Source organism: Hibiscus syriacus, unplaced genomic scaffold (genome assembly GCF_006381635.1).
Source record: "Hibiscus syriacus cultivar Baekdansim isolate YM2019G1 unplaced genomic scaffold, ASM638163v2 tig00110331_pilon, whole genome shotgun sequence".
Classification (NCBI taxonomy): Eukaryota; Viridiplantae; Streptophyta; class Magnoliopsida; order Malvales; family Malvaceae; genus Hibiscus; species Hibiscus syriacus.
In genome coordinates, this window is record NW_024062687.1 from 296,468 (window position 1) to 316,646 (window position 20,179).

The 20,179-nt window shown below is 35.1% G+C and overlaps 1 pseudogene; it reads right to left on the bottom strand.

Moving 5' to 3' along the window:
• Positions 1–556: 556 nt before the first annotated feature.
• LOC120119129 lies at positions 557–19,067 on the bottom strand (annotated as a pseudogene).
• Between the last annotated feature and the right edge of the window lie 1,112 nt (positions 19,068–20,179).

A 20,179-nucleotide genomic window follows, 5' to 3' on the forward strand; every position in this document is an offset into this window, starting at 1 on the left:
GCATCATAAGGGGATTGGGTCAGAAATTAAGAATAGGAAGAGGAGGAGAGGGAACTGAGCGGGGATATCTAGGAAGAAAAAGATCGGATGAGTTATGAGGCTTGTCTAGCCATTAATGTTGCTTTTGATTCAGTATTAGATCTTCTTTGCCTCTCTCGCTGCTATAGAAACCCAGAAAAGTGTACTCCGACTGAGAAGGAGGCGACATGGGAAACTTCGAAGTGATTGAGCAACCCAATCAAAGAACGGAATGGAAACAGCGGAAGAAAGATGACGTTAGGATCTTTGGCGAATGATACCATGATGAAGTGTTACAGGTCCAACACGATGGTCGGAAGCTGCCGAACGGCGGTAACCAACAGTGGAAGAGAAATCAGTAGTTAGAGAGTGTGAAAAATACAAATAAAAGAGAAATATGATTTTACTAAATTGATAGAAAAGGTTACAAAGCATGTTTCTTAGTTCAATATTCAATAGGCTTATATAGCCCTTAATAATATGCTAACAAACTAATCCCTAACTAATCAAAATAACCTAACTGATAGTTCAACACTTGTCACTGAAGCTGTATGAAATTGTTGTCAATCGTCTACTTGAGGCTCCAATGGTTTTCCTCGCATTTGTAAGACCAACACGCCCAACCAAAAGTTGCAGCACCATAAACATCCATCTCAGCTTTCACAAATCTCTGGTAATCTTCCATTGATGCATCGCCTCGACCGAATTCTCCGGTCCATTCCCCTGAAAAACCATTTTTTTCACCATCATTCAAATTCAATCACATTCCATTTGCATACCTAAATTGAACTTAGATTTACCAACTAAGACCAGGGGACCGTTAGCCGAGATCAAGTAGCCGAGATCGGAAGCTCGTTGAATTTTGATAAAGTTGATGTTTGTTGAAAACATTTTGATATTTCGATATAACAAATTAAGTTAAATGAATTTTAAGATTTTCCAAAAGATGTTCTGAGTATATTCGATATAATTATTCGAATATCAAAATATTACTCCAAATCTTTCAAATGTCATTTTTAATCCTTACTCAAGTGTAAAATTAAGTTTTAATCTTAAAATAATTTCAAAACAATTTTACAAAGTATTTCGAACCGTTTCAAGCCAAAAAAATTCCAGATTGTCCAGAGGGAACCGATTCCCCCCCAAGGGGGTACCGATTCCCCCTGAATGGTTTGGCTCCGAGAAAAACAGAATGCTTGGAGGGAACCGATTCCCCCCTGATCAACGATCGAAATATTTGAATTTTACACTTAGGGAACCGATTCCCTATGAGGGGGTATCGATTCCCCCATGCTCCAAGCTATTTTATTAATGAATTCTTATCTCTAAACGGCTCCAAAACATCCCCAACGGCTATATACGACTTCAAACACATTCCAAGATATAACTACAAGCTAAGTACACTTGAAGAAGCAAGACAACAACCATCCAAGTAATCAAACACAAGAGAAGAGTTTTTCATTCTTATTTCATATTTCTCTTGTAAATATTTTGTTCTTCTGAGCTTAATTCTTGTAAACACCTACCTTTGAGAGGTTTTCTTGTTTACTTATTTTATCCTTTTGTAAAGGGGAAAGATTTTAGATTATCCCATGTGAAAGCTAGGGAAAGGTTCTAGTTTAGCCCATAAAACTAGGGAGTTTGTAAGGTTACTCTTTATCCTCAAAAGAATGAACAAATTAGTGAATTTGTTGGAAAATCCTTTGTGAGGAGCTAAGGTAGTGGACGTAGACTTTGGTTGAGAATGTCGAACCACTATAAATCACTGTGCAATTCTCTCTATCTTTCAATCTCCTTACTCCCTAAACACAAAACCGTTTCGACCCCTCTTTGCAAATCGTTCCAGTTGTCGATTCGAGCTTCCAAAAATCCTAACAATTGGCATCAGAGCCTAACTCATTAAGAAGGTTTAACCACCTTGAGACGGTCCTCGAAGAAGCTCTACCAATTCCCGACACAACCGAGAAAATGGCTTCCACCTCCGGCTCGTTTCACATGGAAGACACCCTACCAACGGACAAGCCTCCATACTTTAATGGAGTCAACTATCGTCATTGGAAGAAATTAATGAAGGTATTCATCCAATCCAATGATCTTGATGCATGGGAGATAATCGAGAATGGCTACTCTTCTCCAAAGAAGAAGGAGAAGAAGAGGAGTGACAAAGAACGGAAGAAAGCTCAACTTAATGCCAAGGCCATGCACATGCTGTTTTGTGCATTTGGTCATGAAATCTATGAAGGGGTTTCTTTATGTTCAAGTGCCAAGGAGCTTTGGGATAAGCTTGAGGAAATCCATGGAAACGAGAAAGAAGAACCAACAAAGGTGGTGTCTCTAATGGCTTATGAAGAGCCCGAGGTATCTTCTAACTCAATTGAATTTAATTCATATACGTTTGATGAGTTACAAGATGCTGCTTTTAATAGGTTATATTCGGAGTTTGAGACCATGAACTCCAAATATAAGAAAATAATTTCAAAATTTAAAATAGAAAACGATTTTCTTTTGAAAACAAAAATAGATTTTGAAAGCCAAAATGAAATTTTGAAAAAGGATTTAGAGCTTTCAAAAATAAAAATTGAAAGTTTTCAAAAAGAATATTTTGATTTAAAAGTTAAGCTTGAATGCTTAACAAAAGAAAAAGAAATCATTTTAAATAATTAATTTAGGTCAATTATGACAATATGCTCACATTATCACTATCATCATCATTTGGAACATACTTGTTGTCAACACACCTTTTCGTCCGGGTACAACACTCTCAATAACCCTGATTTAGTGGGATTCAGAAAACAAACACAGCGTTAGAGTTTTACTAGGATTCAAACTCCTAAAAATAGGATAGAATTTTAATAGGATTCAAACTTCTAAAAATAGGATAGAGTTCTACTATGAGTCAAACTCCTAAAAATAGGATCCATAAGCATTATAAATAGCCATTGTAACTCACTATTGTAACACACGATTTACATACAAAATACAGAGGAAAGCACGAAAAAATACGAAGATAAAGCTATTGTAAACGATTCAAAAAAGAAATAAAAGGTAGCATATTTTTTACCTTGATTCGTTCATTTCTCGCATGTGCTTGTTATTTTTCTTGAGATTTGGTTCGAATAACCCAAAACATGGGTTGCGCCGATGACCAAAAAGGGGTTGAGTTTCAAAGTTTTGAACCTAGATCTACCCCCGAGACGTGTTCACGTTTTTAAATATTTAATTCTCCCCCCAAAATCATTTTTTTGCTTCGAAATTTGCCTATCGATTTGTTTTATTCCTTTTGATTCACTCTCTTACATTTACGTTTTAATTATTATTATTTTATTTATTTAACTTTATTTATATGCACATTTCCCTTATTACTCATTTTATTTAATTGATTTTTTATTTTTCTTTTCTTTTTTTCATGTAATATTTTTTTACATTTTATGCATTTTCTTTTTTACTTTAGTATATATTTTTATTTTTTTTAGATTACATATATATATATATATATGTTATTTTTATTATTTGTTTTATTAATTTATATACATATTTACTATTGTTTTATGTTTTTATTTATATATATATATATATTATTTTTATTTGTTATTATTTTATTTATATATTTTTTTCTTCTTTTTATATATTTTTTATATTTTATTTATTTATTTTACTTACTATTTTATCTTTTCTTTCTTTATCTTATCTTTTATTTAATTTATTTTTTTCTTCATTTTAATTAATTAATTTATTTATTTCTTACATTTTTATCTAACATGGTTTCTTGACCTTCTTAAGGGCACACCTTTAAAACTATCTAAGGTAAGTAATTGGGATCGTATTTTTACCTTTTAATTTTAAATTACAATTTTCTTAATTTAAGACAACTGGAAATTGCGTAGTACCGAAAAGGCAGTTCAAGGGTGCTAACTCTTCCTTGACTGTAACCGACTCCCGAATTCGACACATCTTTGGAAAGACGAAGATCAGGTAAGAAATAGGGTATCCGATCATCCCATTTGTTTTAACATAAATGATCGGTGGCGAATCCAATTCGTTTAATCCAAGTCGAAGCCTAAATTCGGGGTCCACCCGAAAGACGGTTACGACAACTTGGCGACTCCACTGGGGATAGGTAGGTGAGTCAGGCTAAAGTAGTTTCCAGTTGTCTTTTTGACGAAAAAGGTAAGTTTAAATATTAAGGTAACATTTCGATCCTTATTGCTTACTTTTGATTATATTTTCAAGTAAATAGTTGTACTAACCGTTTTCTAATGATTTCAGCCTCCCAAACTTGTTTTTCACTTAAGGCTCTAAACCTGAGCTTTGAACCCTATTTAAGTGGAGGTGAAAGCGATGCATTCGTGTGAATTTATTCACCGCACATGCCTCTTAAGTAGCCTTCGGGATTCATATACCTTATATCTTCGTGTGAATTTATTCACCGCACAGACATAAGGAATGTGTCCTCTCCAGTTTAACTTAGTCCACACAATCTTCTAATAGGCTTAGGACTAAGGGCCTGACAAGCCCAAGGGGGCACCAGCAAGGAAAACTCGGGTACCTTTTTTTTAGAACCTAAACCGAGAGTACAGGGAATTAGAGCCTATCCTAAAACCTCATTTCCAAACCCTAGGTTACTTTGATATTATTTCATGCTTTATTTCATATTCAAAGCATGTGAACTAGAAATTTATGCGGTTAGGACTTGTTCAAAACCAACTTGCAGGATAGAGATCATGTCCGAGTAGGAATCATGAGCATGTGGGGTATATATCATGCGGGGTAGGACCTTTATTTTCATGACTGATTTAATTATTTTTGTCTCACTAACTCTTTTCATTTTTGTTCTTTTTTATTTTATTTTCATCATTTGCATCATTCAAAAGAGGTGTTGATCCACCAAAAACATGTTTGTTAGACATAAATAATTTGCATTAATGGACAAAGGGGTTGTAATACAAGAGATGAAAATGCATAGGATAGTCTACAAGGCGACTATTTGTCACATTCAATCCAGAAGACGTGGTGCCCACAATTGAAGAGTATATTACTCTGTTGCATTATAAAGGACTCAGAATGAACCGGGTCAACATCAAGCACAATGAAAGTCTATCTTGGAAGAATTGACTAGCAGAGGTTATAGGGGCAAGATGAAGATTATTGATCTTGAGGGTCCCTTCAAATACAACAATGGCAAAAAGATAGCTGAAATTGGAGACCATTGCTGACGAATTCAAGAAACAGACAAATGAATTTCACATAGTTCTTTATCAATTGAGGGCTCCAATGACGTATTCGTTGAGAACATGTTCAACATAAGATAAATGCCAGAGATGCAGTCATTCAAGACTTCTTGGACTAGTACAAAAAGCAACTCAACATTTGCACGGTTCATCCAGAGAAGCCGGAGCGGTTTGACAGGTTATTCAACTGGTGACAGACGAAGGCAGAAGACTAGTCAACATGTCAGATGCTGTCATGATATTTTTGTCTTTTAAAAGATAAAACATTTTTTCCCTAATAAGGATTATTTATAATAACATACATGTTTTCGGATCAATGCCTCGAGCATTTCATGCATTTTTGCATCTATATTTCAGTTTTAAACATTTTCATAAACATGAAAGTTCTTCATAGAGGATTCGATGAAGTGGTCCTAATCACGTGACACTACATAAAAGCGAGATTTTAACAATTAAAAAAAAATGAAATCAATACAGTGGGAGCATGATCAGCTGATTGTAGGACAAAGCCTGCCAGGATGATCTGAGAGCAGAATCCCCATATCCTAAGGGCTACGATGTTGAAGCTGTGTGCAGTTACCACATAGGAAGCTTCAGATACTCCTCAAAGAACTATAAGGCACCGAAGCACAAGATAAATGAATTAAGGATTCTTTTAATTCTTTAGAATTATAGATTTTTGACATATGGCAAGATTAGACCTTTTTATCCTGTCTTAAACCCCAAAATAAAATACCTTGATTCTTTACCCAAAATAACTCATGGTCATTACCAAAAAGACCAAATTTTGACATTACCTCCCTTTGAAATTTTTTAACAATATATTTATCTTTTTGATACACCCATATCTTTCTTTGAGTCAATAAAGTCACACCATTGTCTTTTTAGACTCAAAATTGACATTTTTATACCATTAAAACCCAACGCATTGAGTTGTTCATTTGAACATGAGCATTCTTCTAAGACACAACTTGAGGCATCTCACAAGGAGCCTGAACATTGAGACATGTTAGGGGCAAGAAGCAGAAAGAAGAGTTCACTCGAAATAATTCTATCATGCATTAATTACATTGTTTTCATGTGAATAAAATTAATCCTGAAAATCTATCCCCCTGGGGATACCTCTTTTGTGAAAGCTTCCATGTATGAAATGATGAACGACTTTCTTTCTTTACCCCTTCAAAACAGGAGAAAATATATATCCCTTGTGTCCCCTTTTGAGCCTATAGTATTTTTTTCTGATTCAACCCTAAGCAAGGATCATCCTCCACACTGGGGGGCAAGGTGGAGAAAACCTGCTCGCATGAGTGAAGACATTGATTCAGATGAGATACCGAAAGGTGAACCAAATGCCAAGTGCGAAGATTCAATCAGAACAAAAAGAGAAAAAAACAAAAAAAAAACAAAGGAAAATTGAAGAAAAAAAGACAAGATGCATATGCAAAGATTCTCTCGATTCAAACGACGCATTGAGATTCAAACTATGAGATTGATCAAGCACATTCATTTTTGAATCACTGAACCACTTCACTCAAAGATCATAGAGCATCAAATGAGATTGATCAAGTACAATCATTTCTGAATCATTGAATCACTCCACTCGAAGATCATAGAGCATCAAGAGAGAGACACATACGAGCATATTCAAATTGAGCAAGATATGATTGAAGACATCAGAATGAATTGATCCTTGATTCATTCACCTTTAAACACTTGTTTGGGCCTTTTATCCCATTCTTTCATAACCATGAACCATGACCTACGTTACATGCCTTAAAAGTCCCTTCTAATCATACATGAATTTCTAAACAGAAGAGACTATCTTCAGATTTCATCCCTCCCATCAGGATTAATCTTTATTTGTAAATAAATAGTATAATTAATGTATGATAGAGAAAAATAACAAAGAGGGGTTCAAGACGTAAATTACGAATGACGTCTTGAAACCAAATGAGGATTCGAGTTGAAAACCTGAAAAGGTAGCTAGAATACAAAATTGACCATGAAAGCTGGGAATCAGATAACACTTCCAATAGAGGAGCATACAAGCTACCCCATCAAACCTTTGAGCATCAAATAAACAAAAATGCCAAACCTTTGACCAAACACAATAACCTGATACTTTTTTATCATTTCCTTACTTAACCATTTCCCAAAAATAGATTTGATCTTGGCACGTGTCAAATAGTTATAATTTATTTAATGATTAACAATGTAATTAATCCTTTGATATCCAAAGAACTCTAGTTTTATGATTTGTCTAAATTGTAAAACCGTGAAAGGGGTAATATTTTCACAACTTTTGATTAAACATTTGTCGAAACTCTTTTTTGATATTTTCAGAACTTTGAAAATAAAAGAGAAAGAAAATTTTTTTTTTCAAAACAAGACAATCTCTCTAGAGTGGATCTTGGTAAATGACATGTGGCTCTCAAACACAAAGCTCATGCTTAGAATCAATGTTGAAGCAAGAAATGAGGAACAATAAGGGCATCTTTGAAGATTCAACATCAGATGTTGGGGCATTTTTTTAGATTTAACATCAAATATTGGGGTATTTTTTTAGATTCAACATCGAATATTAGGGTATCTTTGGGAATTCAATATCCTGATGTGAATTATCAGATCTTCCGAAGGTTTTTCCTCCACGTGCAGGAACCAACAGACAAAAAATGAGATTCTGTCCGATGAATAAAACAAGAACTAATTCATTATGCATGCATTTTAGAGCATCATTTTTTCATATACATAATCTTTGCAGCTTTAGAGTCAAGTTTCAACTTCAAGACGAAAGATACTCGATTCAAAGCACATTCAGAAATTGATGGTGGATGCTCAACTTCACAGCGAAGGGGCAACTGTCTGTCGACAAAAAACTTTTCAATTTCATTCAGAGTCAATTTTAACTTCACAGCGAAGGATATTGGACTCAAAGCGACACAATTTGCTCGATAGTAGATTTCAACTTCACGGCAAAGGATATTTAGCTCGAAGCCAAACTTCACAATAAAGGGGTCATCCACGGTTTCAACTTCACGGCGAAGGGAATCGTGTCCACCCGCAACATACAATACTTGGATTTCAACTTCACGACGAAGGATATCCAAGTCAAGGCTCAACTTCACAACGAAGGGGTCATTCGCGATTTCAACTTCACGGCGGAGGATATTAGACTCGGAACAATACAACTTACTTGGATTTCAACTTCACGACGAAGGATATCCAATTTCTGGCTCAACTTCACGGCGAAGGGGCCACCCACGGTTTCAACTTCACAACGAAGGGAATCATACACACAAGCAACATCCATCTTCATATTGGATTTCAACTTCACGGTGGAGGATATCCAACTCAGAGAAGGAGTGTCTGTTAACAAACTTTCCAGTTTCGAAGTCAATTTCAACTTCACAGCGAATGATATTGGCCTCGAAACAGCATACTGGATTTCAACTTCACGACGAAGGATATCCAATTCCAAGGCTCAACTTCACAACAAAGTGGCCATCCACGGTTTCAACTTTATGATGAAGGGAATCGTGCTCACCATTGTCTTTCTTGAGACAATTTCCAAGTTTTGTCTCTCTTAAGATAGTTTCCAAGTTTTGTCTCTCTTGAGACAGTTTCCCTTGAAACAAAATCTTGTCTCTCTTGAGACAGTTTCCCTTGAAACAAATTTTGTCTCTCTTGGGACAGTTTCCCTTGAAACAAAATCTTTGAATATATTTTCCATGAAATAAATTTCATCTCCCTTGAGACAGTTTCTTTTAGAATTAAGTTTTGTCTCTCTTGAGACAGTTTCTTTTGAAACAAATTTTGTCCCTCTTGAGACAGTTTCTCTTGAAACACAAAAAAACCCTCGAAATTGTTTCTCTTGAAAAAAAAACTTTGAAAATGTTTCTCTTGAAACACAAAGCCTTCGAGTTCAAATACACTCAGCTTCAAGGGCACATCATTTGCAGCATAACTCAAGGCTAGAAGGGTTATCTGTCAATAAAGACCTTCGAGTTCGACTACGCTCAGCTCCAAGGCACATCATTTGTAGCATAACTCAATGCAATAAGGGTTATCAGTCATCAAATACCTTCGAGTTCGATTACATTCAACTCAGAGGTAAATCAAATTTACAGCATATCTCAAGGAAAGAAGGGCTATCTGCCAACAAAATTGCCGAGTTCGATTCCATTCAGCTCGATGACAAATCAATCACACTACTTTCCGGTTGCAGTCGAAGTTTTCAAGTCGAGAAGAAAACCTGGGTTAGCCGTGCCTTAGTGACAAGCAACCATTTTCAAATAACATAGCTTAAGTCAAGAAAAGCTATCTGTCAACGAAGATTTCTGAGTTCGATTCCGATCCAAGAAGAAGACCGAAGGGTAACGAGAAGCCACGTGCCGATTCAAATTCTGAACTACGACTTCAATTCCATATCATGAACTCGACTTCATGACGGAGGAGTCATCTGCAACTCAATTTGACAGGGAGTTATTAAAACATCAGAGTCAATTTTCAAATCCACCGAACGAAAAGTGTCTTTTAATCTTTGCTCTATCCCTGTTACACGACTATAGGCAAAGAAAGGCAGCTGTCAACACACCTTTTCGTCCAGGTACAACACTCTTAACAACCCTATTTAGTGGGATTCAGAAAACAAACATAGCGTTAGAGTTTTACTAGGATTCAAACTCCTAAAAATAGGATAGAATTTTACTAGGATTCAAACTCCTAAAAATAGGATAGAGTTCTACTATGATTCAAACTTCTAAAAATAGGATCCATAAGCATTATAAATAGCCATTGTAACTCACTATTGTAACACACGATTTACATACAAAATACAGAGGAAAACATGAAAAAATACGAAGGCAAAGCTATTGTAAACGATTCGAAAAAGAAATAAAAGGTAGCATTTTTTTACCTTGATTCGTTCATTTCTCGTATGTGCTTGTTATTTTTCTTGAGATTTGGTTCGAATAACCCAAAACGTGGGTTGTGCCGATGACCAAAAAAGGGTAGAGTTTCGAAGTTTCGAACCTAGATCTACCCCCAAGGTGTGTTCATGTTTTTAAATATTTAATTCTCCCCCCAAAATCATTTTTTTTTTGCTTCGAAATTTGCCTATCGATTTTTTTATTCCTTTGATTCAGTCCCTTACATTTACGTTTTAATTATTATTATTTTATTTATTTAACTTTATTTATACACACATTTCCCTTATTAATCATTTTATTTAATTGATTTGTTATTTTTCTTTTATTTTTTTCATGTAATATTTTTTTACATTTTATGCATTTTCTTTTTTACTTTAGTATATATTTTTATTTTTTTTAGATTACATATATATATATATGTTATTTTTTATTATTTGTGTTATTAATTTATATATATATATATATATATATTTACTATTTTTTATGTTTTTATTTATTATATATATATATATTATTTTTACTTTTTTATTATTTTATTTATATATTTTTTTCTTCTTTTTCTTTATTTTTTTATATTTTATTTATTTATTTTACTTACTATTTTATCTTTGCTTTATTTATCTTATCTTTTATTTAATTTGTTTTTTCTTCATTTTAATTAATTAATTAATTTATTTCTTACATTTTTATCTAACATGGTTTCTTGACCTTCTTAAGAGCACACCTTTAAAACTATCTAAGGTAAGTAATTGGGATCGTATTTTTATCTTTTAATTTTAAATTACAATTTTCTTAATTTAAGACAACTAGAAATTGTGTAGTACCGAAAGGGCAGTTCAAAGGTGCTAACCTTTCCTTGAATGTAACCGACTCCCGAATCCGACACATCTTTGGAAAGACGCAGATCAGGTAAGAAATAGGGTATCCGATCAACCCATTTGTTTTAAAATAAATAATCGGTGGTGACTCCAATTCGTTTAATCTAAGTCGAAGCCTAAATTTGGGGTCCACCCGAAAGACAGTTACGACACTTGTCATTTGAAGAAAGGGAAACATTTTAAAATTAGGCAAGTATGGGTTCCGAAAGGAACAAGGGGCATTGAAACTAACGTCCAAGGATCCAAAGCAATTTGGATACCAAAATCTACTTAAATGTCTCTTGTAGGTGTGTGGGAGCAATGGTGATGAAAGTGATGATATTCAAGATGCTCTAGCCACACATGAAAAGGAATGGGTAACCTCTAAGCTTAATGCTTTTAATTTTGGTTATTTGGTTGCTCATTTGATTTTAAGCATGCATGAGTTTTGGTTTTAAATGATTATGCATCATTGTTTTAATCTTATGTATGTTGAAAAGATGATTATGATGACCATTTTAAAGTTATATTAATTTTTAAGAATTTTCAGCTCATCATAATAAAATTTTGGTCAAAATTATAACAATTGATATCAACTTTTCAAATACTTTGATTTTATAAATTTTAAATTTTTGACCTAAATTTGAATGTTTATGCATGTGGTTTATATGAAAATGATATCATTATAACAATTGATATCAAAAATTTTCAAATTCATAACATTTTTGAAAAACTTTATGCATATGCACTCAAATTTCAACATTTGGTATTGCATAAAGTATTTTAGTCTTGGATATATTGAATTTCATGTGCTACTAACATGTTTGTTATTCTTTGTTGAAATTCAATTTTGTTTAAGTGTCAAGATCCTAAAAGCATAATTTTATTTGGAATGCATTTATTAAGGGGGAGCTCTGATTTTTTTCTAATGATTTTTAAAATGTAAAATTTACTACTTACTCTCTAAAGTTATTTTGAAATTCAAAGATTAGAGTCTTTTTGATTTAACAAAAAGGGGGAGAAGTGTTAAAGTGTTAAAGTGTTAAAGTAAGGGGGAATAATTTCAAACTTGATTTCAAAATCTTAAAATTACTCAAATATTTTGTTATATAAAAAAGGGGGAGATTGTTGAAAACATTTTGATATTTCGATATAACAAATTAAGTTAAATGAATTTTAAGATTTTCCAAAAGATTTTCCGAGTATATTCGATATAATTATTCGAATATCAAAATATTACTCCAAATCTTTCAAATGTCATTTTTAATCCTTACTCAAGTGTAAAATTAAGTTTTAATATTAAAATAATTTCAAAAACAATTTTATAGAGTATTTCGAACCGTTTCAAGCCAAAAAATTCCAGATTGTCCAGAGGGAACCGATTCCCCCCCAAGGGGGTACCGATTCCCCCCTGATCAACGGTCGAAATATTTGAATTTTACACTTAGGGAACCGATTCCTCCACGCTCCAAGCTATTTTATTAATGGATTCTCATCTCCAAACGGCTCCAAAACATCCCCAACGGCTATATACGACTTCAAACACATTCCAAGCTATAAATACAAGCTAAAGACACTTGAAGAAGCAAGAGAACAACCATCCAAGTAATCAAACACAAGAGAAGAGTTTTTCATTCTTATTTCATCTTTCTCTTGTAAATATTTTGTTCTTGTGAGCTTAATTCTTGTAAACACCTACCTTTGAGAGGTTTTCTTGTTTACTTATTTTATCCTTTTTTAAAGGGGAAAGGTTCTAGATTATCTCGTATAAAAGCTAAGGAAAGGTTCTAGTTTAGCCCAGAAAAACTAGGGAGTTTGTAAGGTTACTCTTTATCCTTAAAAGAAAGAACAAATTAGTGAATTTGTTGGAAAATCCTTGGTGAGAAGCTAAGGTAGTGGACGTAGACTTTGGTTGAGAAAGTTGAACCACTATAAATCGATGTGCAATTCTCTATCTTTCAATCTCCTTACTCCCTAAACACAAAACCGTTCCGACCTCTCTTTGAAAATCGTCCCGGTTGTCAATTCGAGTTTTCAAAAATCCTAACAATGTTCTGTTGCACAGTCATGCTTTTAAAAGAATTTGAAAACAGGTTGTAGTAAAGCACATCGATGGCGACTCGATTCATGCTACTGGCCAATGAGTAAAGCTCCCTTGGATCGGTGTTTCCCAATCGAGCCGATAGGATCACATACGCATTTGTTGTGTACTTCCTGACGGCATCGTATCCGGCTTTGTAATACTTTGTGTGTATATGGTTACACTCGGTGCCAAAGGCTCATTCATCAATGCAATTGCAACCAAACCTGGTCTTCCACCATATATGTCAAGGAATTATATTCAACATTCAAATTGTCTAGGCTAGGGTTTTCTCAAAGATAAAGACTTGCACGAGCAGTTTTTCGATACGAAAAATATCACAGTATGAGAGGTTACAGAAGATGAGGTCACCTTTTAAGAGTGATTACGTGAACAAACCGAACTAAACCCTAATTCAATCAATATTCGAAGAGCAATTATGAACTTTTTGGCTTCCTAATCCTATCATTCAAATCGAAAACCAGTTTCTACCTCAAAGAAAATTTACTAGGGGGTTCTGAGTGGATGTGAGATATTAGAGGTAAGACCAATTATATTTCTCTGAGCTATGGAGGGAGGTTCAAGTTTTCTGTCAGATGATGTTTCTTTGTTTGTGGATAACTTACCAAACTCTATTCACTAGAAAGGGTTATGGCAGATTGTGGGTCGTTATGGTGAGGTTCTGAGTGTGTATCTTCCGTCGAAGAGGAGTCGAGCAGGCTCTAGGTTTAGTTTTGTCAAAGTTGGCAATATGGTAGAAGCCGATAGAGTTAAGGAATGTTTGAATGGTCTTGTGGTGTACGATAGTCGCATCTCAGTGAGTTTTGCTAAGTATTCTTTGAAGGCTCCGAAGGATATATGTGCGCAGTGTAAGTTGTCATGGAAAGGTAAATCTGCAAACCTTGTCGCAACTAGTATTTCTCAAACGAAGGAGGATAGCCTAGCGTGTGCTTACGGAAAGGAAGTTAAGGGGCATGTGGATGAGGGCGAAGTAAGAAAGTTAAAGAGATGTTTGGTCGGTGTTATAGTTGGTGTTTGTAGTGTTGGGTGTATTATTGACAGATTACATAACTGAGGTTTAGGGGAAATCAAAGTTCAAAGACTTCGTGGTAACTCTTTTCTGCTCTCTATAGAGGATGAAGATCTTTTTATCATGCTTGAAGACCTTCAGTGGTCTTACTTGAAAGAGATTTTTGTGGATGTAATGCTTTGGACAGAGTCTTTTTGCCAGAAGGAGAGAGTTGTTTGGCTAGAGATAGAGGGTTTACCTTTGCATTGCTGGAATGCAGTCACTTTGAAAAGATTAGTTGGTTTGTGGGGGAGATTTGAGGCATTTGGAGATAATGTTAGCCATCATCTAGATTATGAGAAAGTTAATATGTTGATTACTACTTCTTCGGAAGCTCGGATTGATGAAGTTGTTGATGTAGTGGTGGAGAATAAAAAGTTTGATGTTCATGTTCTTGAAGTTAGGATGCTGGATCATTCTTTAGGCAATTTGTCTAAATCTGAAATCCTGACGAAAATAGAGATTGAGGCTGAGAATGATAGGGTTGTGGTCGGGGCTACTAATACAGGTGTTTCTCCGAGTAAAGATGATATGTTGGTGGCTTCTGAGTCTGGTAGTTCTGATGGCAAGAAAGGGTCTCCTGATGGCATCCCTTTTGATGTCGCGTGCTCTGGGATAGCCTCTGTTACCGTAATAAGGTTAGTTTAGGGAAATCGACTGAGGTTGAGTGTGGTGTCGAGGATGGTGGACAGAATGTTTGCTTTTAAATTTCAGATCAATGCAATCACGTGGGGGTGAAATGTTTGGATATTGATGGGGTTGAGACTTTGGTTGTAGAGTCAAATATGGACAGTCCTCTTATAGACGAGATTTCAAAGTTGGAGGATGGAGTTTTGGCGAACGCTTCTGTTGTAGTTTCTCCAGAGATTGAGCCTCCTTTAAGGATGGGATTAAAGAATGAATTTTTATTGAAATCTCATAAAGATGATCTGGTGGCTTCAGGGGGAGGAGTAAAGGTTTAGTTTTGGGTTCTGGTAACTCCTTGGAATTAGGCGACGTAAGTAAATCGAAGTTTTCTGAAAAAGACAGTTTTGGAGGAGTCTTAGAAGATGTGTCATGTGTGCCAGAAATGTCCATTAGGAATAAAAAGAAGATGCAGAAGTTTGGTTCTATGTTGGATATCCAGGACTCAGTCTTATCGAAAGCTGAGAGGAGTCGAAGAGATCGAGCGTTGAAGAGTTCCAAGTTGAAGAAGTCTGATCTTGAATCTACTGAATTAGCAGGTAGAGCTATTTCAGATTCAGATATAAAGAGAAAGTGGGATGATGCGTATGTTGAAGCGGAGGAAACTCTGTCAGTAGCGAAGATGCTCGGTATTACGTTTGTTGAACCTGAAAGGAAGGTTCTTGAGAAGTTAGTGTCGTTAAAATTGGGTTGAGGGTAGTGAGGGAGGTGTAGGGTAGGCGGTAAGTTCTTTTACATTTGATAGTTGAGGTCCCTGTCGTGGTTTTCTGGAGGTCCTGGAGTAGTTTAGATAAAGGGTTTTTTTGTGGATATGTTTCGACTTGTAGTGGGGGTTCTGGTGTTGGGAGATTTTTAGTTTCCTATTGTGTGTATGTCGTATTCAGTGATTTTTTTAATAGGGGTTGGTGTGAGTTTTAGGTTTTATTTTGGTTTTTTTTGTTGGGAACGTAGGTGAGAGTTTTCTTGGTATGTTCATGAGTTCGTTTTATTGGCTTCTGAGGCGGTTTTGGTGGGTTCTAGTTTTCCAAAGTTAGAGTGCTGTTATCAAGGATTTTTGGGTATGTTCATGAGTTCTGTTTCTTTAGTATGGGGATGATACTCGCGACTGTAGTTTTCTAAAGTGTGTAGCCGTTTACAGTGTTTTTTTATTAGGTGTTGGTAGAAGTTTATGACTTTAGTTTGGTCGATTCTTGGTGTTTTAAAGAGTTCGATTTCTTGGCTTCTGAGGCATTTTTTGGTGGGTTATTTTTATAAGGTTGAGTGTTGTTATCAAGGATTTCTTGGTTTGTTCATGAGCTCTGATTTATTATTTTGGGTATGGGGAAGGTGTTCGCGTCTTTACATGTCAGAGGAGATGATTTATTATTGTTTTGGAGGTAGGGAATGGGGCGGTAGTGGGAACGGAGGTGGAGTTCCGCGTTGTTTTTGAAGGTAAATTGTTTGAAGAGTCACATATATTGCGTTATGGGATACAGTCGGTCTCTCTTTGACTAAGGAGTGGATTTTTAGTGCTTTGGAGGTAGGTAGTGGAGTGCATGTGTGTGATGAGGTGGAATTTTGGGCTGTTTTAGAAGGAATGTGCGGGATTTATTAAGTGATGGGGATTTGGATTTTTGTAATCCTAAACATTGTGTAGTGGGGATCCATTTCCAATGCGCTAGAGTGTTGGCTTTAATAATCTCTTGGAGGAGGTTAGTGGGGCGCATGAGGGCGATGTGGGGGAGTCATGCGTAGCTTTGAAGGGTAATGAGATCGTTTTGCAGGTGGTGTTTGCTGCTGGTCTATCAATCAGGGCTATCGATGTGTGGGCGTTTTGTCTTTTATAGTGTTGGAGTTCTCGCCTGCCCAAGTCTGGTTCCACCGTTCTATGATTTAGAACCAAAGCATAGGTCTTTTATTTGACGTAACCTAGAAATCTCCCCACTTAGTGCAAATGGTGCCCACATAATTACACTCATAGCTCTTAGTGGGTGAAGTTATCAATCTAGTTGTAGGAATTTTTGTTAGGTTGCTTATTGTTTTTAGTTAGGTTTCGGTTATTTTGGTTGGGATTGTTTCGGTTATTTTGGTTGGGATTGTTGTTGTTATATAGATGGTTGTAGTTTGTGCTTATTTGTGTCGGTTGTGTTTTCTGATCTTGAGTTGCCTGTACTAGGTGTTGGTGATCTTTGTATGTATGTCTTTCGGTATTGGGCTGTGTGTTTGTATTGTTCTCTTATGTTGCACTCTTTTCCTCCGATTAGACTAGGGAGGTTTTTAACGAGGCTCATAACTTGTTCTTCGACTTTTGATTTTAATAAATCTTCATTCCTATCAAAAAAATTGTCTAGGCTAGGCAAAAGAATGACATAAAGTGGTTTAGAGTTCAACTTTGCTGCAAGGAACTCTATGACTGCCAGTCTCGTCGATGTTCGAATCTCCCCATTCTTGAAAATCGTCTCTCGACCCGCTGTGATTGTTACCGTTCTACGAGGCCTTGATTGCATGCAAATCGAGAATCACCTTTATCCCGTATTTCCTGAATTAATTCCGAACATAAGATTCTTTGCAGCTTTTAATTAAGTCTTGTTTTGTGTCCACCCTAGAAGATATTTTCTTACTCCGCCCATGTGAAAGCATTGTCTATTGCTTTTGAAGAGCCTCCAACAAAGGCGGTGGCGGAGTCGGATCCTGTGCTATCCACCACCCTACAGGTATCCTCACGGCGCTTAGTCCATTTGCTGATATGAAGTTGAAATCTTCTTCCGTGATGTAAGTATTCCAATGATCCTGAAAAATTATGCATTTCATCAAGAGTCAATTCGAGTACACCCTGGCTTTAACTTGTAAAAAGAGCCTTAATTACCTGTATGACTTCAGGGGCTTTATCAGGACCATAACCATTTGTGATTTGAAAATCACCTTGTAAGGTGTTTACAATTGTCATTTTGAACACAGATGGATCGCCATCGTCCCAACTGGACCCTGTATATTCTGCATTCACCAGTGTCTCCGATCGTACCTGTAGGAACAAACCATTCGATGCTTGGAACCAAACTCGACTCGGACCCTCCACAACTGTCATCATGTGATGCTTGGAAACGTCTCTAAATCGATGGGCGTATTCGAAACAGCTTCTACACCTCCACTCCCTACTCCCAAAAATTGCTTGTGGGACACTCTCAAGTTGAAATAAGACTCATTGACCCTCCACAACCGCCATCCTGTGATAACTAATAAAATTGATATAATGATAAATTAACTCTCAAATTTTATATTTTATTTCATTTCGGTCCTAATTCAAAAAAAATGAACCCTCAAAATTTCAATATTATACTAATTGAATCTTTCTTTTACATCAGACATCCTCTTCACCACCACCGTCAACCCATTCTCAATCACTGTCTTATACGTGGACCCCAACCACTTGTTTCTGAGCACCTCTATCATCACCTTCATCGTATCCCAATGCACCCTTCTCATCTTCACCATAAGTTCCACCTGTACACACTTTTTATTACCCAAACCCGGAAAATATGGAAAAGATGGAAAAGAGGATTGAAGTATGCTATTCAACAAGATTTTTCTGCCACACATAATATCTTATCAAGTGGACAAATCAGATTTCTATTTTTCATATCTATTTTATAACTTGTATTTGAGAGATATAATTTCATTTACTTTTAAAGTTTGAAATATCTTTCAAATACAGAGTAAATTATACTACAAGCTACTCAATTACTAGCAGGATTACATATGAGTCATTTATATTCAAAATGTTACAATCAAGTCACTCAATTGTTTGTCATTGCGAAACAAAGGTGTCGTTAGGAAACAATTTTTAATAATTTTCTTATGGGTAAATTACACAACTCACCCAATTATTAGTAAGACTACAAATAGGTCATCTAATTTCAAAATGTCAAAATGAGTCACCCGATTGATTGAATAAAAAACTCATTTAGAGTTTCATTTGTCAAATGAATTCCATTTTACTAATAATTGGGTGAGTTGTGGTGTAACTCACCCAAATTCTGGAGATTTTCATTTGTGAGGCCAAGAACATATCTCAAGATGGAATTCTACATCTTCATTCAAGAAGTCTAAAAGTTTAAGGATGATTTCATGGCTTTCAAGAGAGATTCTCAAGAATCTAATTCATTGAATTAATTAGTGAGATCAGGGTGAAACTTATGATGAAATAAGGAGTTCACCGATCACCATAAATCACGATCGACGCAATTACAAATGAAATAATTATTACAATCAATTAATTAAGTGACTTAATTATAGTTATTTAAAATCAAATATTTTTATTAAATAAAATATTCCACATTAAAGAGTTGTGCTATAGTTTTTTAATAACCAGTTGTATTACATTTATTATTTCAATGATATAGTTTGTGACAATCGATTAATTAATTTGCATGTATTTTTTTAATTAAATAACTTATTTATAATTTTACTAATAATTTAGTCACATGCTATATAATTTACCATATGTTTTATTAAAGCTGATACGTTGTATTGGTGTAAAAACAAACCTTGTTGCCGACGAGTGTTGGTACAAGTGGTTGAGATTTAGGAATTTGAGCTTGTAAGGTCAAGATCGAATTATATCACTGTCACCCTTGATAGACAATCTATAAATTCCTATGTAGATCCCACTAGGACCCACATTTAATTTTATGTTAATCCTGATTTTTTTAAGAGAGACTTGAAATTGCATTATTACTAATTTTATTTTTTACAAAAAAGAATCCTGGATCCCGACCCCATTTTATGAAGCTTGATGATCAAATAGTTCTGAGTTAAGCTTGATAAGGTTGTTCTCAATCGGCTCCAATGGTTTTCCTTCCATCTATAAGACCAATAGCCCCACCTAATAGTTCTCAGTTACTCTCCCGTTGAGTAAGTTTTTTCCACCAATTTCAGCAGTCATTCCCCTGCAAACACGCAAGTTTCAAATTCATACATTTCAATAGATGATTGGTGTTGGTCATTTTTGAAAATTTATATTTTAATCTCCTAGTTTTTATTCTTTCCATTTTAATCCAAAAATGAAAAAGAATCCGTCAATAGGGTGTGATTACTTCTGTAATGTCGTCAATAAAAGATGACAACTCCGATCTTCATTGTAACAATGATTTTATTTCTCTAATTAATTTTATTTATAGTTGTTTCTTAATTTTATTTTAAGTGATTTCAATGATAAAAAAGAATGATGTTATTCTTAGAAGTCTTGTTTTTTTAATTTGAGCAGAGTTTTCATCATATGTATCTTGTCAATAATTAAAACAATTCTAAACACATATTACCTTCTAATCACCTCGTAT